Source organism: Periplaneta americana, chromosome 7 (genome assembly GCF_040183065.1).
Source record: "Periplaneta americana isolate PAMFEO1 chromosome 7, P.americana_PAMFEO1_priV1, whole genome shotgun sequence".
NCBI classification, from domain to species: Eukaryota; Metazoa; Arthropoda; class Insecta; order Blattodea; family Blattidae; genus Periplaneta; species Periplaneta americana.
This window is the reverse complement of record NC_091123.1, coordinates 106070029-106094613: the sequence shown is the minus strand read 5'-3', so window position 1 is coordinate 106094613 and position 24585 is coordinate 106070029. Positions and strand designations below refer to the sequence as shown.

General features: G+C 38.7%; 1 protein-coding gene and 1 non-coding gene across 2 annotated transcripts in view; both read left to right on the top strand.

Annotated features, from left to right (window-relative positions):
• The window catches only part of LOC138703334 (uncharacterized), a 179296-nt gene that overhangs the window by 91394 nt on the left and 63317 nt on the right, over positions 1–24585 (top strand). The window lies entirely within an intron of this gene.
• TRNAS-GCU (transfer RNA serine (anticodon GCU)) lies at positions 3946–4019 on the top strand. Its single transcript has one exon. It is a non-coding gene; the product is annotated as a tRNA-Ser (tRNA).

Below are 24585 nucleotides of genomic sequence, written 5' to 3'. Positions count from 1 at the left end.
CATTTCGTCAGCCCACGCGAGTTGTGTGGATATAAAGGGAAAAGTTGAGACGGTGTCGGGTGGAGTTCTCGTGTAGCTCACTGGTGGAGCGCTGGTACGTTCAACCAGAGGTCCCGGGATCGATACCCGGCCCCGGAACAATTATTCCCTTGAAATTATTCAAATCTGCTTTACAGGGACCCTTACCTGAAAGATTTGATTTGCATAATATATTCGTCACTTTGTACGTTAACAAAAAACCACAATTTCAATTCACACAGAGATTGTGTGCACTCGTTGTGGGTCTCTGGCGTTTCGTCAGCCCACGCGAGTTGTGTGGATGTAAAGGGAAAAGTTGAGACGGTATCGGGTGGAGTTCTCAGGTAGCTCAGTGGCGGAGCGCTGGTACGTTCAACCAGAGGTCCCGGGATCGATACCCGGTCCCGGAAAAATTTTTCCCTTGACATTATTCAAATCAGCTTTACAGGGAGCCTTACCTGAAAGATTTGATTTGCATAATATATACGTCACTGTGTACATTAACAGAAAACCACAATTTCAAGTCACACAGAGATTGTGTGCACTCGTTGTGGGTCTCTGGCGTTTCGTCAGCCCACGCGAGTTGTGTGGATATAAAGGGAAAAGTTGAGACGGTGTCGGGTGGAGTTACCGGGTAGCTCAGTGGTGGAGCGCTGGTACGTTCAACCAGAGGTCCCGGGATCGATACCCGGCCCCGGAACAATTTTTGTCTTGAAATTATTCAAATCTGCTTTACAGGGAGCGTTACCTGAAAGATTTGATTTGCATAATATATACGTCACTCTGTACGTTAACAGAAAACCACAATTTCAAGTCACACAGAGATTGTGTGCATTCGTTGTGGGTCTCTGGCATTTCGTCAGCCCACGCGAGTTGTGTGGATATAAAGGGAAAAGTTGAGACGGTGTCGGGTGGAGTTCTCGGGTAGTTCAGTGGTGGAGCGCTGGTACGTTCAACCAGAGGTTCCGGGATCGAAACCCGGCCCCGGAACAATTTTTCCCTTTAAATTATTCAAATCTGCTTTACATTGAGCCTTACCTGAAAGATTTGATTTGCATAATATATACGTCACTGTGTACGTTAACAGAAAACCACAATTTCAAGTCACACAGAGATTGTGTGCACTCGTTGTGGGTCTCTGGCGTTTCGTCAGCCCACGCGAGTTGTGTGGATATAAAGGGAAAAGTTGAGACGGTGTCGGGTGGAGTTCTCGGGTAGGTCTGTGGTGGAGCGCTGGTACGTTCAACCAGAGGTCCCGGGATCGATACCCGGCCCCGGAACAATTTTTCCTTTGAAATTATTCAAATCTGCTTTACAGGGAGCCTTACCTGAAAGATTTGATTTGCATAATATATACTTCACTTTGTACGGTAACAAAAAACCACAATTTCAAGTCACACAGAGATTGTGTGCACTCGTTGTGGGTCTCTGTCGTTTCGTCAGCCCACGCGATTTGTGTGGATGTAAAGGGAAAAGTTGAGACGGTGTCGGGTGGAGTTCTCAGGTAGCTCAGTGGCGGAGCGCTGGTACGTTCAACCGGAGGTCCCGGGATCGATACCCGGTCCCGGAACAATTTTTCCCTTGATATTATTCAAATCTGCTTTACAGGGAGCCTCACCTGACAGATTTGATTTGCATAATATATACGTCACTGTGTACGTTAACAGGAAACCACAATTTCACGTGACACAGAGATTGTGTGCACTCGTTGTGGGTCTCTGGCGTTTCGTCAGCCCACGCGAGTTGTGTGGATATAAAGGGAAAAGTTGAGACGGTGTCGGTTAGAGTTCCCGGGTAGCTCAGTGGTGGAGCGCTGGTACGTTGAACCAGAGGGCCCGGGATCGATACCCGGCCCCGGAACAATTTTCCCTTGAAATTATTCAAATCTGCTTTACAGGGAGCGTTACCTGAAAGATTTGATTTGCATAATATATACGTCACTGTGTAAGTTAACAGAAAACCACAATTTCAAGTCACACAGAGATTGTGTGCATTCGTTGTGGGTCTCTGGCATTTAGTCAGCCCACGCGAGTTGTGTGGATATAAAGGGAAATGTTGAGACGGTGTCGGGTGGAGTTCTCGGGTAGGTCACTGGTAAGGCGCTGGTACGTTCAACCAGAGGTCCCGGGATCGATACCCGGCCCCGGAACAATTTTTCCCTTGAAATTATTCAAATCTGCTTTACAGGGAGCCTTACCTGAAAGATTTGATTTGCATAATATATACGTCACTGTGTACGTTAACAGAAAACCACAATTTCAAGTCACACAGAGATTGTGTGCACTCGTTGTGGGTCTCTGGCGTTTCGTCAGCCCACGCGTGTTGTGTGGATATAAAGGGAAAAGTTGAGACGGTGTCGGTTGGAGTTCTCGGGTAGCTCAGTGGTGGAGCTCTGGTACGTTCAACCAGAGGTCCCGGGATCGATACCCGGCCCCGGAACAATTTTTCCTTTGAAATTATTCAAATCTGCTTTACAGGGAGCCTTACCTGAAAGATTTGATTTGCATAATATATACGTCACTTTGTACGTTAACAAAAAACCACAATTTCAAGTCACACAGAGATTGTGTGCACTCGTTGTGGGTCTCTGGCGCTTCGTCAGCCCACGCGATTTGTGAGGATGTAAAGGGAAAAGTTGAGACGGTGTCGGGTGGAGTTCTCAGGTAGCTCAGTGGCGGAGCGCTGGTACGTTCAACCAGAGGTCCCTGGATCGATACCCGGCCCCGGAACAATTGTTCCCTGGATATTATTCAATTCTGCTTTACAGGGAGCCTCACCTGAAAGATTTGATTTGCATAATATATACGTCACTGTGTACGTTAAAAGAAAACAACAATTTCAAGTGACACAGAGATTGTGTGCACTCGTTGTGGGTCTCTGGCGTTTCGTCATCCCACGCGAGTTGTGTGGATATAAAGGGAAAAGTTGAGACGGTGTCGGGTGGAGTTCCCGTGTAGCTCAGTGGTGGAGCGCTGGTATGTTCAACCAGAAGTCCCGGGATCGATACCCGGCCCCGGAACAATTTTTCCCTTGATATTATTCAAATCTGCTTTACAGGGAGCCTTACCTGAAAGATTTGATTTGCATAATATATACCTGACTGTGTACGTTAACAGAAAACCACAATTTCAAGTGACACAGAGATTGTATGCACTCGTTGTGGGTCTCTGGCGTTTCGTCAGCCCACGCGAGTTGTGTGGATATAAAGGGAAAAGTTGAGACGGTGTCGGGTGGAGTTCCCGGGTAGCTCAGTGGTGGAGCGCTGGTGCGTTCAACCAGAGGTCCCGGGATCGATACCCGGCCCCGGAACAAAGTTTCCCTTGAAATTATTCAAATCTGCTTTACAGGGAGCCTTACCTGAAAGATTTGATTTGCATAATATATACGTCACTGTGTACGTTAACAGAAAACCACAATTTCAAGTGACACAGAGATTGTGTGCACTCGTTGTGGGTCTCTGGCGTTTCGTCAGCCCACGCGAGTTGTGTGGATATAAAGGGAAAAGTTGAGACGGTGTCGGGTGGAGTTCCCGGGTAGGTCAGTGGTGGAGCGCTGGTACTTTGAACCAGAGGTCCCGGGATCGATACCCGGCCCCGGAACAATTTTTGCCTTGAAATTATTCAAATCTGCTTTACAGGGAGTCTTACCTGAAAGATTTGATTTGCATAATATATACGTCACTGTGTACATTAACAGAAAACCACAATTTCAAGTCACACAGAGATTGTGTGCACTCGTTGTGGGTCTCTGGCGTTTTGTCAGCCCACGCGAGTTGTGTGGATATAAAGGGAAAAGTTGAGACGGTGTCGGGTGGAGTTCCCGGGTAGCTCAGTTGTGGAGCGCTGGTACGTTCAACCAGAGGTCCCGGGATCGATACTCGGCTCCGGAACAATTTTCCCCCTGAAATTTTTCGGTGTCGTGCATAGTTCCTGGGGTAGCTCAGTCGGTAGAGCGTTCGCGCGCTAAGCGAAAGGTCCCGGGATCGATACCCGGCTCCGGAAGAATTTTTCCGTGAAGTTATTAAATGTTATTATTGTCGGTATTTTTACCGTGACTAGTCAATATAAATATTACAAAAATATGAGTGTTAATGATACTGAATTAGCAGCAAATGCTGCTATTGATTTATTAGTTTCAACAAAATCGCGACAGAGGTATGAAGAAGAATAAGAAAAGTTTGAACAGTGGTGTAAAAAAATTAGGGAATGTTTCTAAAAAGATTATGCTGACATATTTTTCAATTAAAAGGGGAAAGAAGAAACCAAGTTCTTTATGGACTCATTGGGTCGTATGCATAAAGTTGAAGTAAATGTTACTGCTAAAGTTTTCATAGTAGCCTGTATACTACGATCTTTATGTATTAAAACCCATAGTACATAGACAGATTCTTTCCTGCGTAGCAGAAAGTTGATCTAGGAGGCCATGTTTAGTTATTGCTAGAATTGTTAATATAAACTACTATTTGTATGCATAATAAGGAGTATATGCTTCTAATTCTATCAATAAGTATAAACTAAGAAAAATCGTACTCTGCCCTGTTTGACTCTTCGTTAGCTTAGCACAAGCGTTTGTACAGTTTAAAATAGCAGAGTTTATGCAAATTCGCGCTAGAAAATCCTACAGGAAAAAACGATAACCATCAGAATGTGATAATAAGAAGTTATAATTGAATAGCCGCTCAGAATAGGTTGTAACCCTAATTTCTTATGAGTGTACTTTTTCGGGAATAATGGTTGTTATGATGCACTATGTGTAATGCTTGTACTCGTATTAAAATCAGCACACATGTCTGATTGTCAACCTTGCTCTAAAACATTAAAAGTATGTACAGTACAATGTGTTTTTCTCCATTTTTTTAGAATTTCGCATTTGCTGGTTACAACCTATTCTAGGCGGCTGTTCAATTTTATTATAGATTATAAATAAAAATGTCATGATCAATTTTTGTAATGGACTATTCAAATAATTATTTTGAGATTCACTGTAATTCAACAATGGATTCCTACTAGTGTCTTGGCAACAAACCTCATGACGTAGATGAAGACGCGTTTTAACATTTGAAAAATATTTACAATTGTAATTAGGCTAATTAATTATTTCGTAAAAACACACTTGCGGGAAGACTCATTGCAAAACCCGTATGATTTGAGGGCGAGCGCAGTTTTGCAATGAAGCTCTTTCCGCATTAGTATTACAATATACTATTTAGTAAGTCTTGAAGTTATTAATGACCAATATAGAGGCTTTCTCAAAAAAATTACACAAATGAAGATCGATATATTTGCATGGTGTCAGAGAATCTGAGCACTAAATAAGTCAGCAATCTCGCAGGTCGTGGTATGATATTGTTTATTGTATGTAGTGTGTGTGTTTTCTTATTCTGAAAAGGTATTAGTTCTCAAAACTGACGACAGATCGATTTTGGAAAATAGGAAAATTACCGGTCTGTAGGAAAGTTAACATTTCACTAAAAATACTATTTGTCCGCAAATCCTTGGATGCCAAGCTTCAAAATGAGGGCTGATTCATTAAAATCCGTGTAGCCGTTTACCCGCAGTTGCCATTACCAGTTCAAATTATATACTTAGATATAGGAATAAAAGCCTAAGCCTATATTCATATAAATTTTTAGAAAGTAGGCCTACTTACAAATGCACATTAAGAGACGATAGTAGAAATGGAACAACTAAAGAAGAACTAATACAGTGAACGCAAATACTGGATCTCCGAGCTGGTCGACGTCACAGAGAAAGGAAGGCGATAAGAGGGAATAAAATAAACCGTAGGTTTACAAGAAACGCACATTAAGTTAAAAATATTACTTCTCAGAAAAAAGGCGTAGGCCATATAATATACATAATGTATATGTATAAATTTAGATTTTGAATGCACATAAAGAGAAACAACTTACTAAAAATAATATTTTGAGGATACAGTTTTGTCAAGAACTTTAAAACGCATTTTTCTCAGAAGTAATATTTTTCACTTAATGTATTTTGCTTGTAAACCGACAAAATGAGGCTTTAGTGCGAATTGTTATGCATGTATGTTAAAACTCAAAACATCGACTACTCATCGCTCTATATTATTACTGTTTTTTTTTTTTTACTAATTTCGGCACCGCAGCCGGAGGCTTATTGTGCCTGAACACACGCACACACTGCAGGACTCACTCGTTTACTGGGTCAGAGTACCGGCGTCCACTGCGAGACACCAAACACTGGGACAATGGACAGACAACCAGTCCTCGTGAAGAGGTCCAAATTAAATCCCCGTGACTTCACGACCGGGAATCGAACCCGGACCACCCTGATCGGAGTCCAGCACGCTACCTCAAGACCAAGGAGGTGGACATATTACTGTTACTACTAATATACCACCACTATCACTACTATTACTGCATTATTACTACTGCTATTACCACCACCACTACTACTATCACTGCCTACTGTTACTACTGCTATTACCACTACTACCACTAGTATTACTGTTACTACTACTACTATCACTGCTACTGTTACTATTGCTATTGCCATCACTACCAATACTATTACTGCACTATTACTACTGCTATTACCACCACCATTAGTATTAATTCTATCACTGCTTCTGTTACTACTCCTATTACCACCACTAGCATTACTATTACTATTACTACTACTAATATCAATGCTGCTGTTACTATTGCTATTGCCATCACTACCAATACTATTACTGCACTATTACTACTGCTATTACCACCACCATTACCATTAATTCTATCACTGCTTCTGTTAATACTGCTATTACCACCACTAGCATTACTATTACTATTACTATTACTAATATCAATGCTGCTGTTACTATTGCTATTGCCATCACTACCACTACTATTACTGCACTAATACTATTGTTATTACCACCATCACTACCATTACTACTATCACTGCTACTGTTACTACTGCTATTACCACCACTAGCATTACTATTACTATTACTACTACTACTACTAATATCAATGCTGCTGTTACTATTGTTATTGCCATCACTACCACTACTATTACTGCACTAATACTACTGTTATTGCCACCACCACTACCATTACTAGTACTATCACTACTGTTACTACTGCTATTACCACCACTACCACTATTATTACTGCACTATTACTACTGCTATTCTCACCACCACTACTATTACTACTGTCAGTGTTACTGTTACTACTGCTATTACCACCACTACCACTACTATTACCATCGCTACTGCTATTACTCCTACTATTACAACTACTACTATTAGGCCTACTACCACTACTGTTACTACTACTTCTGCTACTACTACCATTACTGTTACCATTACCATTATTGCTGCTACAGCTGCTACTACTTACTGCTACTATTACCATCATTATTACCACTACTATGTCTGCCGAGTTAGCTCTGTTGTGGCGTGTCTGCCTCCAGACTAGCCGGCCCAGGTTCGACTCCCGGCGGGGTCAGAAATTTTCATGTAAAATATCTACCTCGGTACTAGGAGGAATGGCGATGCACAACTTCTAATCACTAAATTGTGCACCAATATGCCTGGGTTAAATCCCAAATCTCTCCGCAGTGCATATGAAGAGAACGCATAAAGTCACTGTTGATGGTTATTCGTCCGTCGGATGGGGACGTTAAGCCTGGCGGGCCCCTTAGTGCTATTCGACAGAAGTAGGCTACGTGCTGGCACTGGGTTTCCCCTTATCCCTTTCTCACCATCATCGTCATCCTTACCCATACCCTACCTACACTTACACATACACTCACCCTAGTACACGACATAACTCCACACAGCACACAGATACACATCATGCATAACGTGGCCAGCCGAAGTGGTGTGCAACTTGAAAATGGGTCACAGTCCTGCCATCTTCCGCACTATGCGGAACCCGAATCACGCAAGTGAAATGTATAGGCATTACAGTAGACACACACACACATTACCACTACTATTGCTACTACTATTACTACTGCTATTATCACAACTATAACTACTATTACTACTACTATTACTAATACCATCTCTACAACTACTTTTACTACTATTACTGTTATATTATTACTGCTATTACCATCACTGTCAGTACTATTACTACTACTATCACAGCAGGAGAAGAACAAATTAAAGTGTAATAATTGTTACTGTTTACGTAATAAAGACTTCGTTGCGCATTCTTCTTTCGAACACAATAGAATGGAAATTCCATGAAACAGATTATAGGATTTTATTCACTTCTATTCTTAATTTATGTTTTAATTTAATACTTGTAGTATATGAATATAAGGTCGTAACATATGAGTATACATAAAAACTACAATTAAAGACAGGAATAAAATTCCTGAATTAGGTCAATTTATAGTCAGATAAGTATAATTATTGAAGTCAAAGTTATTACTCGAGGTCGATTATATTAGATTATATAGACCTATACATGTGCCGATAATATTACGATCGTTATCGTGGTGTTCGCAACAGCGAAGGCTACAGTAGTGGATTTCAATTTCGTTCAGATCATTAGTCTTCGTTATCAATGTATTATTTTGTATTGTGTCATTTAAATTACCAGTATTTATTAAACTCTGATTGAGGTTCTGGTTGATATGTACATCTATTTTATCAGGCAATACATCTTACTTGACGACATGTGTCAGGGGAAGAACAGTTGTTTGTATACATCTGAAATCTGATTAGTGTAATATGTAGCTAATCGATTATGTATGCAATGGAAGGAGAAAGGAACTGGCCATCCTACCCCATTATCTCCAGGGCTAGTTGCCTCGTAAGTGGAGCTTTTTGGTATCACTTGTGAGGTTCAGACCTGTCTTTGAACAGTTGACTAAACAACATGTCGTATTATCCTACAATGTGTCAGGACTTCAAGGAATTGGCAATGAAGACATTTCGTAAGCTCAATCTTTGTTTTAATCATCATTAACAAAAACTATCTTTTTTTTAATGGCGGGTACTAGACTTTTGCGTGATTTATGCCACTGTTCTCCTCTAGGAGACGCTTTGCCTCGGAGCGTTGCCCTTTGTGCACTATGGAAAGTGATCTACAGCGCATCAATGTGATTATTAAAAGTAACAGTGGAATGCCGGTAGAAAAACGGGAGTACCCCGCGAAAACCTACCATCTATTACCGCCTTTGTTCACCACAGATTCCATTTGGATCCGCCGGGATTCGAACTCGGGTTACCAGCGTTGAAAGCCGACATTATAGACGTAGACTAACGGTGCATCACAACAGCAACCATAATAAATTATTACTGTTATAATTAAGGACCGTACTTTGTCCCAGGAGGCTACAAGATTAAGTATTATTGGAGTTTTTACTGCAGTTGGCGACGCAATTGCATCTAACAAGCGAAGTGCTTTTGTCTGCTCGCGCGACTCGTGTTGATAAAATTAAGCGGAGCAAAACATAAACCGCTTTAACAATTACACTAATATTTACAATTTATATTATTTACACTATGCACACTAGAATGCACTATTTTTACTATTTACACTAAGATAAAGAATGTAGACATACGAGGGTGGACCCAAAAGTAACCGGAACCGAACTGTTGCCCGCGCATGCTTTGTAGTTATGAGTTGTGCTTGTGGTGTTGGGTCTCCCGCGACCGTATTAGTGAGCTGGCGTCAGTCTGAGTTAAGTGGTTTGTTTGTGGTGCTGTGTTGTTTGCATTCCTTTTTCAACCGTTTGGCGATTAGTGAGATGGCCGACCACAAGGAACAAAGAGTGTGTGTGAAATTTTGTTTTCTGTTAGGGAAAACTGCAGCCGAGACCGTTGGAATGCTTCGGCAAGCCTTTAATGATGATGCTCTGGGGAAATCACAGATCTACGAGTGGTTTTCCCGTTTCAAATCTGGCAACATGTCAACTGAAGACATGGCACGCCCCGGGCGTCCTTCGACAGGAAGAAATGACGAAAACATTGCCAAAATCAAACGTGCAATTGATGAAGATCGTCGAAAGACCATTGACGAAGTTTCTGAGTAAATGAACCTGTCATGGAGCACGATCCAGCGAATTTTAACCGAAGATTTGCACATGAGACGGGTGTCTGCAAAATTTGTCCCTCGCTTGCTCACAGATGACCAAAGAGAAAACCGCGTGAGAGTTTGCCGCGACTTGAAGAGTGAAGTGCAGAAGGATCCAAATTTTCTTAAAATAATTGTGACTGGGGATGAGTCTTGGTGCTATGGGTACGATCCAGAATCAAAGCATGCATCGAGCCAGTGGAAAACTCCAAATTCACCATGACCCAAGAAAGCACGTCAAGTGCGAGCCAATGTGAAAACAATGTTGATTTGTTTTTTTTATGTGAATGGCATTGTCCACAAAGAGTTCGTTCCGCCAGGACAAACAGTGAACCAACATTTCTACTTGGATGTGTTACGAAGATTACGAGAGAGTGTGCAACGAAAACGGCCCGAAATGTGGAGAAATGGAAACTGGTTGCTTCACCACGACAATGCTCCAGCCCACACAGCTCTGACTGTCCGACAGTTTTTGACAAACAACAACATGGTGCTTGTGCCTCATCCACCCTACTCACTCGATCTGGCTCCGTCGGACTTTTTTTGTTTCCACGGATGAAGAATTGTCTGAAAGAAAAGTGATTCAGTGATGTGGATGATGTCAAAGAAAACACGCTAACGGCTTTGAACAGTATTCTGCCTCAAGAGTTCCAGCACTGTTTTCAGCAGTGGCAAAAGCGTTGGGACAAGTGCATTAATGCATATGGACAATACTTTGAAGGAGACTAAAGTACTGTGAATGTAGAGTTGAATAAAAATGCAAACAAAAAAAAAAGACATTCCGGTTATTTTTTGGTCCTCCCCTTCCTCGTACATTGATAAAAAATTATTATTACTCTATTATGTACAGTGTTGTGTATTGTATTTTATTTCATAATACTATAGCCTACGTATTTTGTAAATAATGTATCAAGGGACTGTCAGACAATGACTACTTTTCAAAGCCGATTGTCAAAAAGACTGCTTTCCGTTTCTACGAGTAGAATATGATCTTTCTTTAAATATAACATTTGTAGACCACGATTTTTATTTTTACTATACCATGCTCTCATTTTATGAGGAAACTTCACAGAATTCCGCCGCCGGCCGACTTCTTGCTCTCCCGACCGCAGTGTAGGGAGCAAGTTCTACAAAACTTCCCAGCAGTTATTTGCTTCTGAGAAGTGCTAAATGTCTTGATTTGCCGGTAGTAACGGAACATATTCCCCGCCAGTGCAAGCACGACACGCAGGAAAGTGTACTTTGGGGTGCTACTGAGTTTCCTCGTAAAATCTGAGTACCGGTACTGTATCAAATAGTCCTTCATTATGCTTATCATTTATTTGATACAAATACCTACTTCAGATTTGAAATTAACGACGAAAAAATACATAGAAACAGATGAAAAATCTCATGCAACAGAAAATGAGAAAAAAATTGTTGCCCATCAGCGGCTACTTTTGTCGCATCTGCCATTCATTAAGTTCCTATAACTGCCAATCGGGATTGAACATTGGTTTTATTTTTCATTGCATACAGTGTGTTAATACGATTGAGCACGACTGCGAGACACGCAAGTTTAAGACAGCGAAAGATCACTACGAATCTTGACCTTCATCAAAGCAAAAGCAAAACTGACTCGAAATGAAAGAGGGTCCAAAGTCTGCTGCAAGATCTGCGCATCTGTGCTATTAGAGTAAAAACGAGGCTTGCTACATCATCTTTCATAACATCTTTTCTCGCTTTGACTTGACGGGTCGAAAGTCTTGGTTTTTATGACAACGACCTGCGTATAACATATGACGCAACGCCAGCTAAGATGGGCATAGTCCACGGCTTGCTAGACGCGAATCCCTTCGAATGTGGGAGGGGACTCTCTGACCCCTATTAAAATCCGTACAGACTATGAGATAACCAGGGTTTTCTAAGTGATGTAAACAAGCATGTGTAAGCAATAAAAATGTATTACATCCTATCAAAACTTCAACATACTTGTAATGCTTATTTTTCAGTGCTTGTAATTTTATTTCCAAAGGCAAATAAAGATATGTAGATAAATCAATAACAACTTTATAAAATACTTTAGATCCAGAAAATTAAATACGAAAATTTTAACAAGCAGTAGGCCTATCTGAATGGTTATAAATCGAAAATATGTAAAATGTCCATAAGAAGTTTGTGGAAGCCTTGAAATCTGAAAGCTTATAAGATGAAAACGTGAGCGAGAAAATTCTGAAACCTTTTTACGTATCTAAAATATATTAACTTTAAATATCAATTTTTAAAACTTGTGGATTTAAAGGACTACCAAAAACTTCTCGTTAACATTTTCATCTTCATATCTTTACAAAAACTTCTCGTTGACATTTTCATATTTACATCTTTTCAGAAACTTCTCGTTGATATTGTCATATTTATAGCTTTCCAGAAACTTCTCGTTGACATTTTCATCTTCAGGAACTTCTCGTTGACATGTTCATATTTACATTTTTAGAAATTTCTCGTAGATATTTTCATCTTTATAGCTTTCCAGAAACTTTGCGTTGACATTTTCATCTTTATATCCTTTCAGAAACTTCTAGTAAACATGAATAATTTCAAGGGAGAAATTGTTCCAGGGCCGAGTATCGAATCCGGGACCTTTGACTGAACGCGCCAACGCTCTACCGACTGAGCCACCCAGGAACTCTATCCTGAAAGCCAGATTTGTATTCTCGTTGACATGTTCATTTTTACATTTTTCAGGAACTTCTCGTTGACATTATTATCTTCGTATCCTTTCAGAAACTTCTCATTGACATTTTGCTCTCCATATCTTTTCTGAAACTTCTTGTTGACATTTTCTTCCTTACATATTTTCAAAAACTTCTTGTTGGCATGTTTATATCTTTGTTTTTTTTTTTTTCATAAACTTCTCATTAACATTTTAGTCTTTATATCTTTTCAGGAACTTTTCGTTAATATTTTCATCTTTATATCTTTTCAGAAATTTCTCGTTCACACTTTCCTCTTTATAATATCTTACTTTGTAAAGCTATGGAAGTATTAATGAGAATTTTCTGAAAGCCGTCTACCTTCATATGGGATAAAAATGAGAATGTCAACGAGTTAGTTTTCAAAGCCTTATGTATTACTTGAAATAAAAAAATTACAAATTATAGGTATACACCGTGTCCCTTTCAAACCTCCCACATTTTAATTAATCATTGCTGCACTAACAAAGTAGTAGATAATATACCGGTTCCACTTTCACAAATACGTTAATCTTTCCCCGGGTCTCTTTGCTCTGCAGTGATGTCAAAGCGAACGTATTTTTCTGACCTTGACGTCGTGCGCGGGCAGCAAGCGCTAAGTATGGAAAGAGGAAGGGTTGTGTATATGAATAAGCAACCTGTTGGATTAAGAAAACAGTGGTGCACAAACTTCAAACGGAACGTGAAATTTTATGTCGTTATTTTTATATGGCTTCTTTCTGTTTAATATTATCTATATTGTCTGTAAAACAAAAGTACTAACACTGATTTCTTAATATTGCACTTGTGTTTTAAATCTTAATAACATAATAGAGAGTTAAGAAGGCATATTCACTTAAATTCCATAGTAGTATAATATTATACTGTATTAAGTGGATGAAACACATCATTCATAAAGAAAGTGATATTCCAAAGAAAGAGATTGAGTATGACATGAGAAGTTGGAATTTATATTGATGGTATCTTTAGCCTTACAAAAGTAATCAATAAACTAATCAAAACAATATTACAGTACAAAGCAAAGTTACCTAGGTACTGTATCTGTTTTAAGTGTAACTAATATTACATAACAAAACTCTTATCGCATTATGCTTTTAAGGTGGTGTTTGTGAGCAACTTCCTATCATCAGATTATTAAATTATTTTCTCGAAATCTGCTGAAGCTATAGAGCTGACATTTTTACAACACATGGGCACGTATCTTTTGCTTATGATGTAGCAGTAGTTGCTTTGTTAATTCATTTCCTTACAAACAATTTCCATGCGAATATTTTCAAAATTTTCAATACACTATCTTCAGTAATACGTATATACGGTATATTAGATTTACGAAAACATTCTGTAAGGCTACTAAATAAATAGGCCTATACCTGAAAATTTCACTTTTCTATACGAAAAGTTGAGAAAATATTTCTTTTGAAAAAAAAATCAAACTTGTGAAAAATGAGCATTAAAATTAAAACTTACATTCTTATAATGCACTTATACTTCTCAGGCAAATCTAAAAATTAACATGGATACAGTTTTAATAAGTTCTCTTCCCTTTATCTATTGAATCAGTGCTGGCCATCCCTGAATATAGGTCGACCAAGCGGCATATACCACCTCTTTCGTCTGTCTCTTTCCTTTCCGCTGTAAAGCGCTCAGGCTCTCCTGGGCTATAAAGCGCGCGCTTGCTCCTGTGGGCATCAATTGACATGCCTGCGTTAGAGCAATGTTGGAACGAGATTAGAGCATTAAATCCAAAAATGTGGTGTATACAAAAACATGGTAGAGCAAAATCGCTTTTAAAGGCAAATGGATGCGCGAGTTAGCGCGGCGATTAAGGCGATGCGCTCTAAGTTGGAAAGTCACGGCTTCGATTCCCAATGTGCTCACAGATTTTCTCCATTGACCTAATCCTTCCGACCGCACTATAACTATGGATTTTTTGTGGGTTATTTTACGACGCTTTATAAACTGTTGTAGTTATCTACCGTCTGAATGATATGAAGGTGATAATGCCGGCGAAATGAGTCAAAGGTCCAGTGCCGAAAGTTACCCAGCATTTGCTCTTAATGGGTTGAGGAAAACCCAGGTAACTTGTCCCAACCAGGAACTGAACCCGGGTCTGCTCGTTCCACAGTCAGGCGTGCTAACCGTTACTCCACAGCAGTGGACCTCTTGGGTTTACCCAGCCTCTAATAGAAATGAGCACCAGGGGTTTTTCTTAGCAAGCATGTAAAACTATCTTCCCTACTGTTACCAATGCCGACTGTCTAGAAAAGGTGGGAGCCTTCACCTCTCGCTACCCAGTGGGCCTCCATGGCCTATAGTATGGATACCTTTCTTTTTTTAATTCTCTTTTCGCTCAGTCGTTAGATTTAGCCAATTTAACCGCTCCATTTTATCACTGTCCTTTTTATCTGAAGACGAAATTAGTAACAAATTCGAAACGGCTAAAAGTCGTCGCCTAAGGTCGAGTGAGAGAAAACTTTAGCGTTGGTTGCTGCTACCACATACCACATGTTCTTTTGGTAGGTAGCCTGGCTCTAGGCTTTGGCTTGACAGTGGCTGTGAACGGACCATCGGTCCGTTGTCCATTGTCTATGCTTTGATCCATTGTGCGCCTTATACAGGGACATCATTTTATTTTTACTTCAATTTTTATTGTACCTGAGTTTTTGAATGTACTTCACTCCCACCCCTTCTACTAATGAAGTTCCAACTGTCCTCCATTCAGAATCAAGGCCGCATATAGTAAACAGCACTGAGTTAGTGAGTATAGTACGTTCCAGAAATATGTTCGCGTTTTCCAGTGACAAAAGAGTTTTCAATAATGAATCATATTTTCGCACAGGTACTGTCGTCCGTTTGCCTACGTCGCATCCCGATTTCCCCCACCTGCTTCTGTTCGCCCCTCTGTAAAAGAAGGGCTGTCTTAGCTCTTTTCTGAAAACATTAATTTCTGTTAGGAATTGGACGTTTACGTAATATTATACAACTGTTTAAAATAATTTAAATAAAAGGGCCTCGTTAAGTAATTAACTGTCACGTGATTTCCCCCCTTTCTACGATCCTGCGGCATAACCACTTGGACGGACAGTAGATAGCATGTCTGAGTAATTTTATCTGTGCGGGTCGGGCAGAAGTGAAGATTGAATTTACAGTACGTAAGGTACTCATTTATAGACTAGGTACAGAATTATTTCAACATGAGTTACTAGTACGAAGGACGAAACTGGCAATTGGAATTAGATGCAATAGTCTATAGTGCGGTAATATGCACAAAAGAACTGAAGCCTGTATCGAAATGAACGGCCACCATTTTTAAAAATGTGTTTAAATATTCATATTATGATTATTTTTCAATTTAACTTCTTTCTCTATATTGTACGCTAATGTGCTGTAGGCAGTATAATATACACTGCATAATGAATACGTTCGCATGGATAACTCAGTTCGTGAGTAAAAACACTTATTCTTAATACAGTACCTACTGTATTTTGATTAAACAAAACCTAATGAAAATTATCAAATTCAAAATCGCGATATTTCCTAGTTTACGTAAATGGATGAACTACTTTCCTTCCCTCCTATACCTAGTAGAGTGATTTGTTTGTGTTTTACGCCAGTATCATCGAACTACAGTCGTGGAAGGGGGTATAAAACTGTGTTTCCTGTTCTCTAAAGGTATAGCCAGATTAATATTAAAAATGTTAGTAAAAATAAAATGATATCCCTGTACAAGGTCGATGATAAACTCTGCACCAAAATGAAACTGGTAATAGATCGTGAGGAGAGATTTTAAAAATCTAAATAAGTTTTTTCTCTAACATTCACCGTTTTAGAGGAAATCGTTACGTTTTTATGAAGTATTTGGCAACATTACGGCTGCTGCAGTAACTTTAAGCAAACACGGCCTGCAGCCCTGCACTCCTTACCTCTCCCTCAGTCTGTTGGCCTTAACACGCGACGTGCACTGCGTTGCAAGATTTATTTCAACTATTTTCGCTATTATTCATTTTAAATTCATGGCTAAACAGTTTAATTTGCAAAAAAAAAAAAAAAAATTCAAGATATTAACTGCTCATATTATTTTTATCTATCTGCTTGTATAGCATTCAACCATGTCTTGGGCCGCTACCGCAATGGAGCACTGCAGATACTATTGGGCAAATACTATTTTTTTTCTACTTAACGGTGGTTCATCGAAGGAAAAGTGTAACTGAAGCTTTGTTATATTTAACATGTAGAATCAGCTCTTAAATTTTAGTGCAGAGGTTACCATCCACTCTGTTTATGCGATGATAGTCTAAAGTCCGAGAGATAACCTGGGTGATATTCGTGAATACGATGCTGACAGGTGGGCCATCGTGTCTCCACCCCTGATAGAGACATTTTACGGACGAGTAGCCTGATAAGCCCAGGTGCCTGGAGCCCCAAGTCCTTCCATTTATCGTTGGCTGACAGGTGAGTCATCCTGCCTCAGTCCCTGATAGTGCCAGGTCTCATCCGCACACGAGTAGCTTGATAAGACGAAGGGAAACGGAGTACCCCGAGAAAATTCCTCTGCAAAGTCTACTTTGTCCACCACAAATTCCATTGAGACCTGGCCGAGGATCGAACCCAGGCCGCCTAGATGGAAGATCGAGTACGCATCAAAAACGCACAAGGTCGATATTTCGAAAATTTTACATGGTTTTGAAAGCGCACTGTTTCGAAAGTTTTAGATGTTTTTGAAAGCGCACTACATTAAGAGGCTCGAGCCAACTTTTCAGATGAAATTGATGAAGCCTTTGTACATCTTATTAGTGTTGCGCCAGAAATGGGCAGAGTTAGCAGTTTCTGTGACTATATTCTATAAACTTGCGTGGCCGAAGAAATACCTTTCCACCTGCACTGTGAGCATTTCCTACTTCTGATATTACACGCACAATTAACGTAGCAGTTTTTCATAAATATTTTAAAGATAATTTTTATAAGTCACATCCATCACTCCACTTAGCCATAGATGTCTTCATAAAGGTCAAACAGAAAATTCGAGGTGCCAGCAAGAAACAGCGCAAAACAAAGCAGGAGAAAACACATGCCTACATTAGAAATTTTTAGAAAAAGTAAATAGAAGTGAGCTTACCAGATTGCAATTTTTAGAGAAGATCAGTTACCAAAAAGTTGACGCTCATAACGCAATTTAAACTAATTTTAACTAACTATATCACAAGAGCGCGTACCAATTTTTAACCACACCTATTGCTAACTTTACTATTCGTTTATACATACGTAAGGAATAGACAGTTCTGAGTCTGTACAAGTGGGAAAGGAAATTCGTGTGCACTTTTAACATAGTCGCGACTTTGGATTATGTGCGTTTTTAATTAGTAAAAAGGATCCTATGTGTGCTTTTGATGAGCTCCGAGAAGATCAGGGCGTAGCCATTAAATCATAGAAGCAGTGGTAGCCTGGCGGTTGTCCTGCGTATAAGCCCAGATCAGGGTATAAGGTATATGCTATGTAGAAATTGTTTGTAGGGTACAGAGGGGTAAATCGGATAGGTTAACAAAAATTTTCAAACTCAGAAAAAGCTTGATGTTGTACAGAGCAAACAAGTAAACAAACAAGAATGCAAGATATAGCGCCACCATTCAGTCTGATGGACTGTTGCATACCACGGACACGATCACAGATAAAAGAGATATGTTATTTAGTATTTGAAGGCAAATGAAGCTTACGTTCACCGACCACAATATTACATGCTGCATATATAGAGATGTCTGTTACTTACCGTCCGATAGAATAACTCGTGTTGCTTGTCTCAGGATAGGACAATTCTCATCAAACTAACCATAAATGTTAACAACACATTTTCATTCACTTTGAAGCTGAAAACGACAATATAGCGTCGTCGGTAGACACACAGAGCATGCGCAAACCCTTAACATTGTCCTTATAGCCTCGCTATCTGATTTACCCCTCTCTACCCTATATGTCGAAGACCAATTCCATATGATGCTGAAGCTTGTACAATAAAGTATTTTTCAATAAGAGATGGATTATCAAATATGTAGATAGATCTTTTTGGATGTAACTAATTTAATAAAAACAAATATTATTTTCATGCTTAAATTTTATTTTATGTTGAAGGGTACTGATTAACAAAGATGTAAAACCTATCATATAAGCTGCAAGTCAAATAGTTTTCACGTTTTTATTTTTCCATATTTAACGGTAATATCAACTCCGTCTCTTTGACTAGATCAGAGAGATATTCAGTGACAGAAACTATTAACAATAGTTTAGAAAAATGCAACTTTAAAAATCTGAGGAAAAATCATCAACATACAAAATTATTTAAGTAAAGAGCTGAGTAGAAGGAAAATAAAAAAATCTGTGTTAATACATAAATGTGTAAAGAATACCGTTTATCAAGTCATTGACATGCTTGATACAAAGTCACGTGCTTTTATCCGTCAATTTACAATAATTAACAGTGGTTGTGCTTTACTTCGTTTGATAAAAGTAACAGTTTAACTCAGAAAACAAATGACTAAAACAAATACTAATTGTTTTATGTCACTTACAGTACGTTCAACATTCATAAATCCGTCACGTTGTACAGTATAAAGCATGAGGTACAGTATACACATTCAAAATAAAATACTTAAAATATAATTTATCTTTGAGTAAGTTAATATAATTTACAAAACAAGACGTGAAACATTAGTACTCACCTGACACATCAAACAGCAGCATGCCGACTGACAGTGTTTCAGTCTGTGGCGGAGACACACAGACAAAAATAGTGAGAGGAGTTGAGAATAAAAACTGGAGACAGATTTTGATTTCAGTATCCCGCTGTACAAATCATGTTAAAATTGCACTAACGTATCTTTTACTTCTATAAATTGTTGTTCATAAAAGAAAGTAAAACAGTACGTTTAATACGTCGCTACATCCTAATTCCCTCAAGTGGTTTATTTTACGACGCTTTATCAACTATGTGGTTATTTTTTAATTGAGTTTAACGGAGGGAGCACTATGGCCCAGCAGTGCGACCTTGTTCAGATATTATTCCTGGGATAACAAGTGTAGTAAATGCAATCTGTAACGACTTTCGCAGAATGACGTTACTCTCAAACTCTGAGAAATAAATCGCTAGGAAATTAAAAAGTCGGTCTATTTGACAACTGGTAAAAACTGATACGCCCGAAACACAATTTGTGTAAAACCTGCCCGTTAATTAGAGAAGACATAATACATAATTTGCTTTGCCATAGCGTATCCGTCAAACTACAGAAGGCACTTGCTTTCTTATAACAAACCAGCTTCTGATAATATTTACATTAAAATTTAATAACAAATAAATATGTCAATTTTTGCTCCTGCTGTGACACAGTAGTACCGTCCGTGAGAGCCAAAAAAATATATATATCCGAATTCAGACCTTTGAGAGAAATTGAGATTTCTCCTTCATCCAGAGGGAGCAAATAAATTCAGCTAGTTTAACCTGCCCTTGCCTATATTGCATTGCATTGGACATTTGACTGCATAACTATTATAAGGAATATCTACGGACGTTGTAACCTCGTTGTAATCAATCTACGATTATGTGTATGATGACATTTGAAGTCAATTGCGATTGGAGCCCAAATATACAGAATGTGAACGTATTTTCACACAAGATGTCGCGTGGGAGGTTGGCTCAAAATGACATACCATAACTTTAAGCAGTGATATGTAGCTTATTTTAAGATATATTAAATAAAACTTCTTCAGGGGTTTGTTATTTTTTATGTAATCTGCAATCCATGGTCCAAAACATTCAGAATTAGACTATTAATTATAAATTATATAAAATTGAGAATAGTGACAGTGTGTCATTTTGATTTGAACTAACAGTCTGGGAAAAGTGACACACCAACGTTTATTTCTCTCAAAATTTTAAGCTTACCTATAAATTATACTTTACAAAGAAAGACAAGTAACATTTTCTAAAATAACACATAATGTGACATAGACATACTGTAATTACAGAATAAACACAGTTAAGTATCATTTTAAATAGACCTACCATAGATCAAAATTAAATCTGTAAGACATCAAAACAAGGTAAACATAGAAAAATGGTTTAACTGTTGTCAGGAAATACATTTTCACGTGTAAATTATTATTATTATTATTATTCTTATTATTATTATTATTATCATTATTATTATTATTATTATTATTATTATTATGCTATTTTTATTCCCATTATTTGTATCATGGTTTTAATTATTAGGCCTACTGGGTCAAGCAGGGACGTATTTTGCGGACTACCGGTGCTACCGGCGGTAGCCCAAGGAAATTACAAAAAAAAAAGTTTATAATATAACATAATGTAATAATTTTGTATTATTAGTTTTACCATAGTAATTAAAATTAAAGTAATTGTTAGATTTATATGCGCTCTCTGCTCTCGAAAAGAAACAAGTTGTCAAGGCGGCATCGCTGGAGAAACCGCTTGCTACGTGAGGTAGCCTGTGACCGTTTCGCTCACGCTGTCCTTCGCACAACTGCCCGTCCCTCCCGCTCCCTTACGTTTGTTTCCATCGTGCACTGGAGGCCGGGCGAGTTGCCGCTCTCGTGATCGGTTTCTTCGCAGGCGCGAAGCAGCAATACGCTTAGTACGCTAGCAATTGAATGTGATTGTGTTCTTGCAGTGCATTATTTTAAATCTGTGATTTGTTCGAGTGTCTAAGAGTTATATTAATTGTGAATTATTAAGTTTTTAATTTCCCAATTAAGTGATATTGTGAAAAATATGGCAGAACAAGTTTCTGGAGAGGTTTGTGTTGAAAATGACTGTGTAATAGAAGGTTTATTAAAAGTGCCTTTTAACCGTCGTACATAACAACGAGAAAGTTGAAATTGTGAAAATGGAAAGACCAACTCCTGAGTTAAATTTGTCCATGGACGTAAAAGAAAAACAGCGTGAGTACACACGCCATTTCACTTCAACATCATATGGTAAGTGGAATTGGTTGTGTGGTACTTCTAAACTGTCTAAACTATTTTGCTGGCCATGTTTGTTATTTAGCCGCGAAACTAATGTGTGGTCAAAAGAGGGGTTTTCTAATATGAACTCCCTTCGAACGGCAGTCCTAGAATACGACAAATCAAAAGCTCATATTTGTAATGGCATGAACTTTGCAAACTTTGGGAAGACAAGAATTGATTTACAGCTAGATAAGCGAAAAGCTCTACACATCAACCAAAAAAAAATCGGGAGATTTTACTGCATCTTATTAACGCAGTCTGCTTTCTAGGAAAACAAGAATTGGCTTTTCGGGGTCATAACGAGAGTGTGGAATCAGACAATATAGGAAATTATATTGAATATTTAAGTTCCTTAAGTGAATTTGACCATTTAATGGCCAATCATCTTGAGAGTGCAACAGTATTTCGTGGTACTTCTCTCGCAATTCAGAATGACTTAATATTTGCTATAAGTGGGGTTATGATAAAGAACATAAAACCTTTTGTGGCCATTGTTGTTGATGAAACAAGTTACTGGTCTAATCAGAGTCAATTGTCCACTGTTTTAAGATACGTCGACAGTACTGCCAATGTTCAAGAACGGTTTATAGGATTCACAAATGTCAGTTCGGACAAAACTGCTGCTGCTTGTTTCAGCATGTGGAAGGTGTTATAGCAGAATACAATGTCGGCAATAAGTTAATTGCACAGACATACGATGGTGCTTCAGTTATGGCGGGAAATATTAATGGCTTAAAAACAAAAGTTCAAGAAAAGTATCCTCAAGCACTATTTGTCCATTGTTACAGCCATGTTCTCAATTTAGTTTTGCAACAAACTACTTCATCCATTCCAGAATGCCGCATTTTTTTCAAAACACTGTCGGGTTTAGATGCATTTTTCTCATCATCTCCTAAAAGATCAGAAAACTCAAGGAATTTATGAACAAGAAACTCCCAAAAGTAGCACCAACTAGATTGAATTTTACATCTCGGCTTGTAAATATAGAGCCACCGGCGTGGCTCAGTCGGTTAAGGCGCTTGCCTGCCGGTCTGAAGTTGCGTTCGGGTGCGGGTTCGATCCCCGCTTGGGCTGATTACCTGGTTGGGTTTTTTCGGAGGTTTTCCCCAACCGTAATGTAAATGCAAGGTAGTCTGTGGCGAATCCTCGGCCTCATCTCGCCAAGTATCATCTCGCTATCACCAATCTCATCGACGCTAAATAACCTAGTAGTTGATACAGCGTCGTTAAATAACCAACTAAAATAAAAAAAATAAATTGTAAATACAGTAAGGGAATACAGAGAAAAACGGACTGCTTTCTTTAAAAATATCATTTGTAATGACTCTGAAGAAAACTGGGATGATGCTGTAAATGTGCAGGCTCAAGGATATTTGAATTTTTTCACACAGTTTCAGAATATATTTCTTCTTGAAGTCTATGCTAGAGTGTTCGCACATACAGATGTGCTCTACAATATTCTTCCGACAAAAAGTCTAGACATAGCATACTACTTGCAAGAGGTATCAAAGTTAAAAAAAAAATACTATATCCGAGTTCAGACGTAGTGGGTTTCCGTCCATATGGAGTAATATGGAAAATGAAAATTCTTCAGCCAATACAATGGAACCACCATTAAAGCGAAGAAAAGGAGATGATGAATTGAAATACAGGCAGCTGTACTACAGCATACTAGATCGTATGCACATGGAAATTACTGACAGATTTTCTGATTATGGAAAGCTTCAGTTCATACATCTTCTAGATTCTCAAAAATTTTCTGCTTATAGAGAAAACTTCCCGAATGAGGCACTAAACAAATTATTTCAGTCCTATAACAGTCACTTTGATCAAGTACGTTTGAAAAATGAATTAAGTGTAATATATTCAGCAGAAGTCTTTGATTTTTCGAACAAACCTATCCATGAAATATTATCTGCCATATATGAAAACCAGCTGAACCAAGTTATTCCTGAAGTCCTTAAATTGGCAACATTAATTATTGTGACAATACCAGCTACGTCAGCATCGGTAGAAAGAACATTTTCTGCGTTGAAGAGAATAAAATCCTACTGTAGATCAACTCATACACAAGAACGTTTATCCGGCTTGGCACTAATATCCATTGAAAAGTCATTTCTACAGAAACTTTGCAAGTGGCCCAACTGTAATTTCTAGGACGAAGTCATCAACGTATTTTCGTCCCAATCAAGACGTCTGGAATTCACATAAATATGTAAGGAATTTTATTATAGGTATTTTAAAATATATTTTGTGTAATAATAGGGTCAGTGGTAGCCCAAACCCTTTAACCAGTATACGCCACTGGGGTCAAGGCAAAATGGCATAGCAATTGTGTCACTTTGCTCTGATGTGTCAATCATATTTTTTTACTCATAACCAAAAATAATATTTACTACAATAACACTAAATATACAGAATCATTACTCACCTTCCACGTTTGTGGACAATATATGGCTTTCTCAGTTTATGACAAGCACAAAACTAGAACAGGCTGGAAATACTTAGTGATATCTTCTTGACAGAAGCTCATAAAATGCAGTCATAACTACAACAACACTGACTTCGCGCCTCTCACCTGCAGTAGGTTATACAACATCACAAACGTAGTGGTGGGAAATTTGAAGGCACTATCAAGACATTTCTCTTGATAATTATTGTGGTATGTCATTTTGCCCTAGTACAGTGGTCGTCAGCACTCGCTGAAATGGGTAGAGTGCATGGAGGGTAAGGAACTTTGGTCCGTCGTGCACA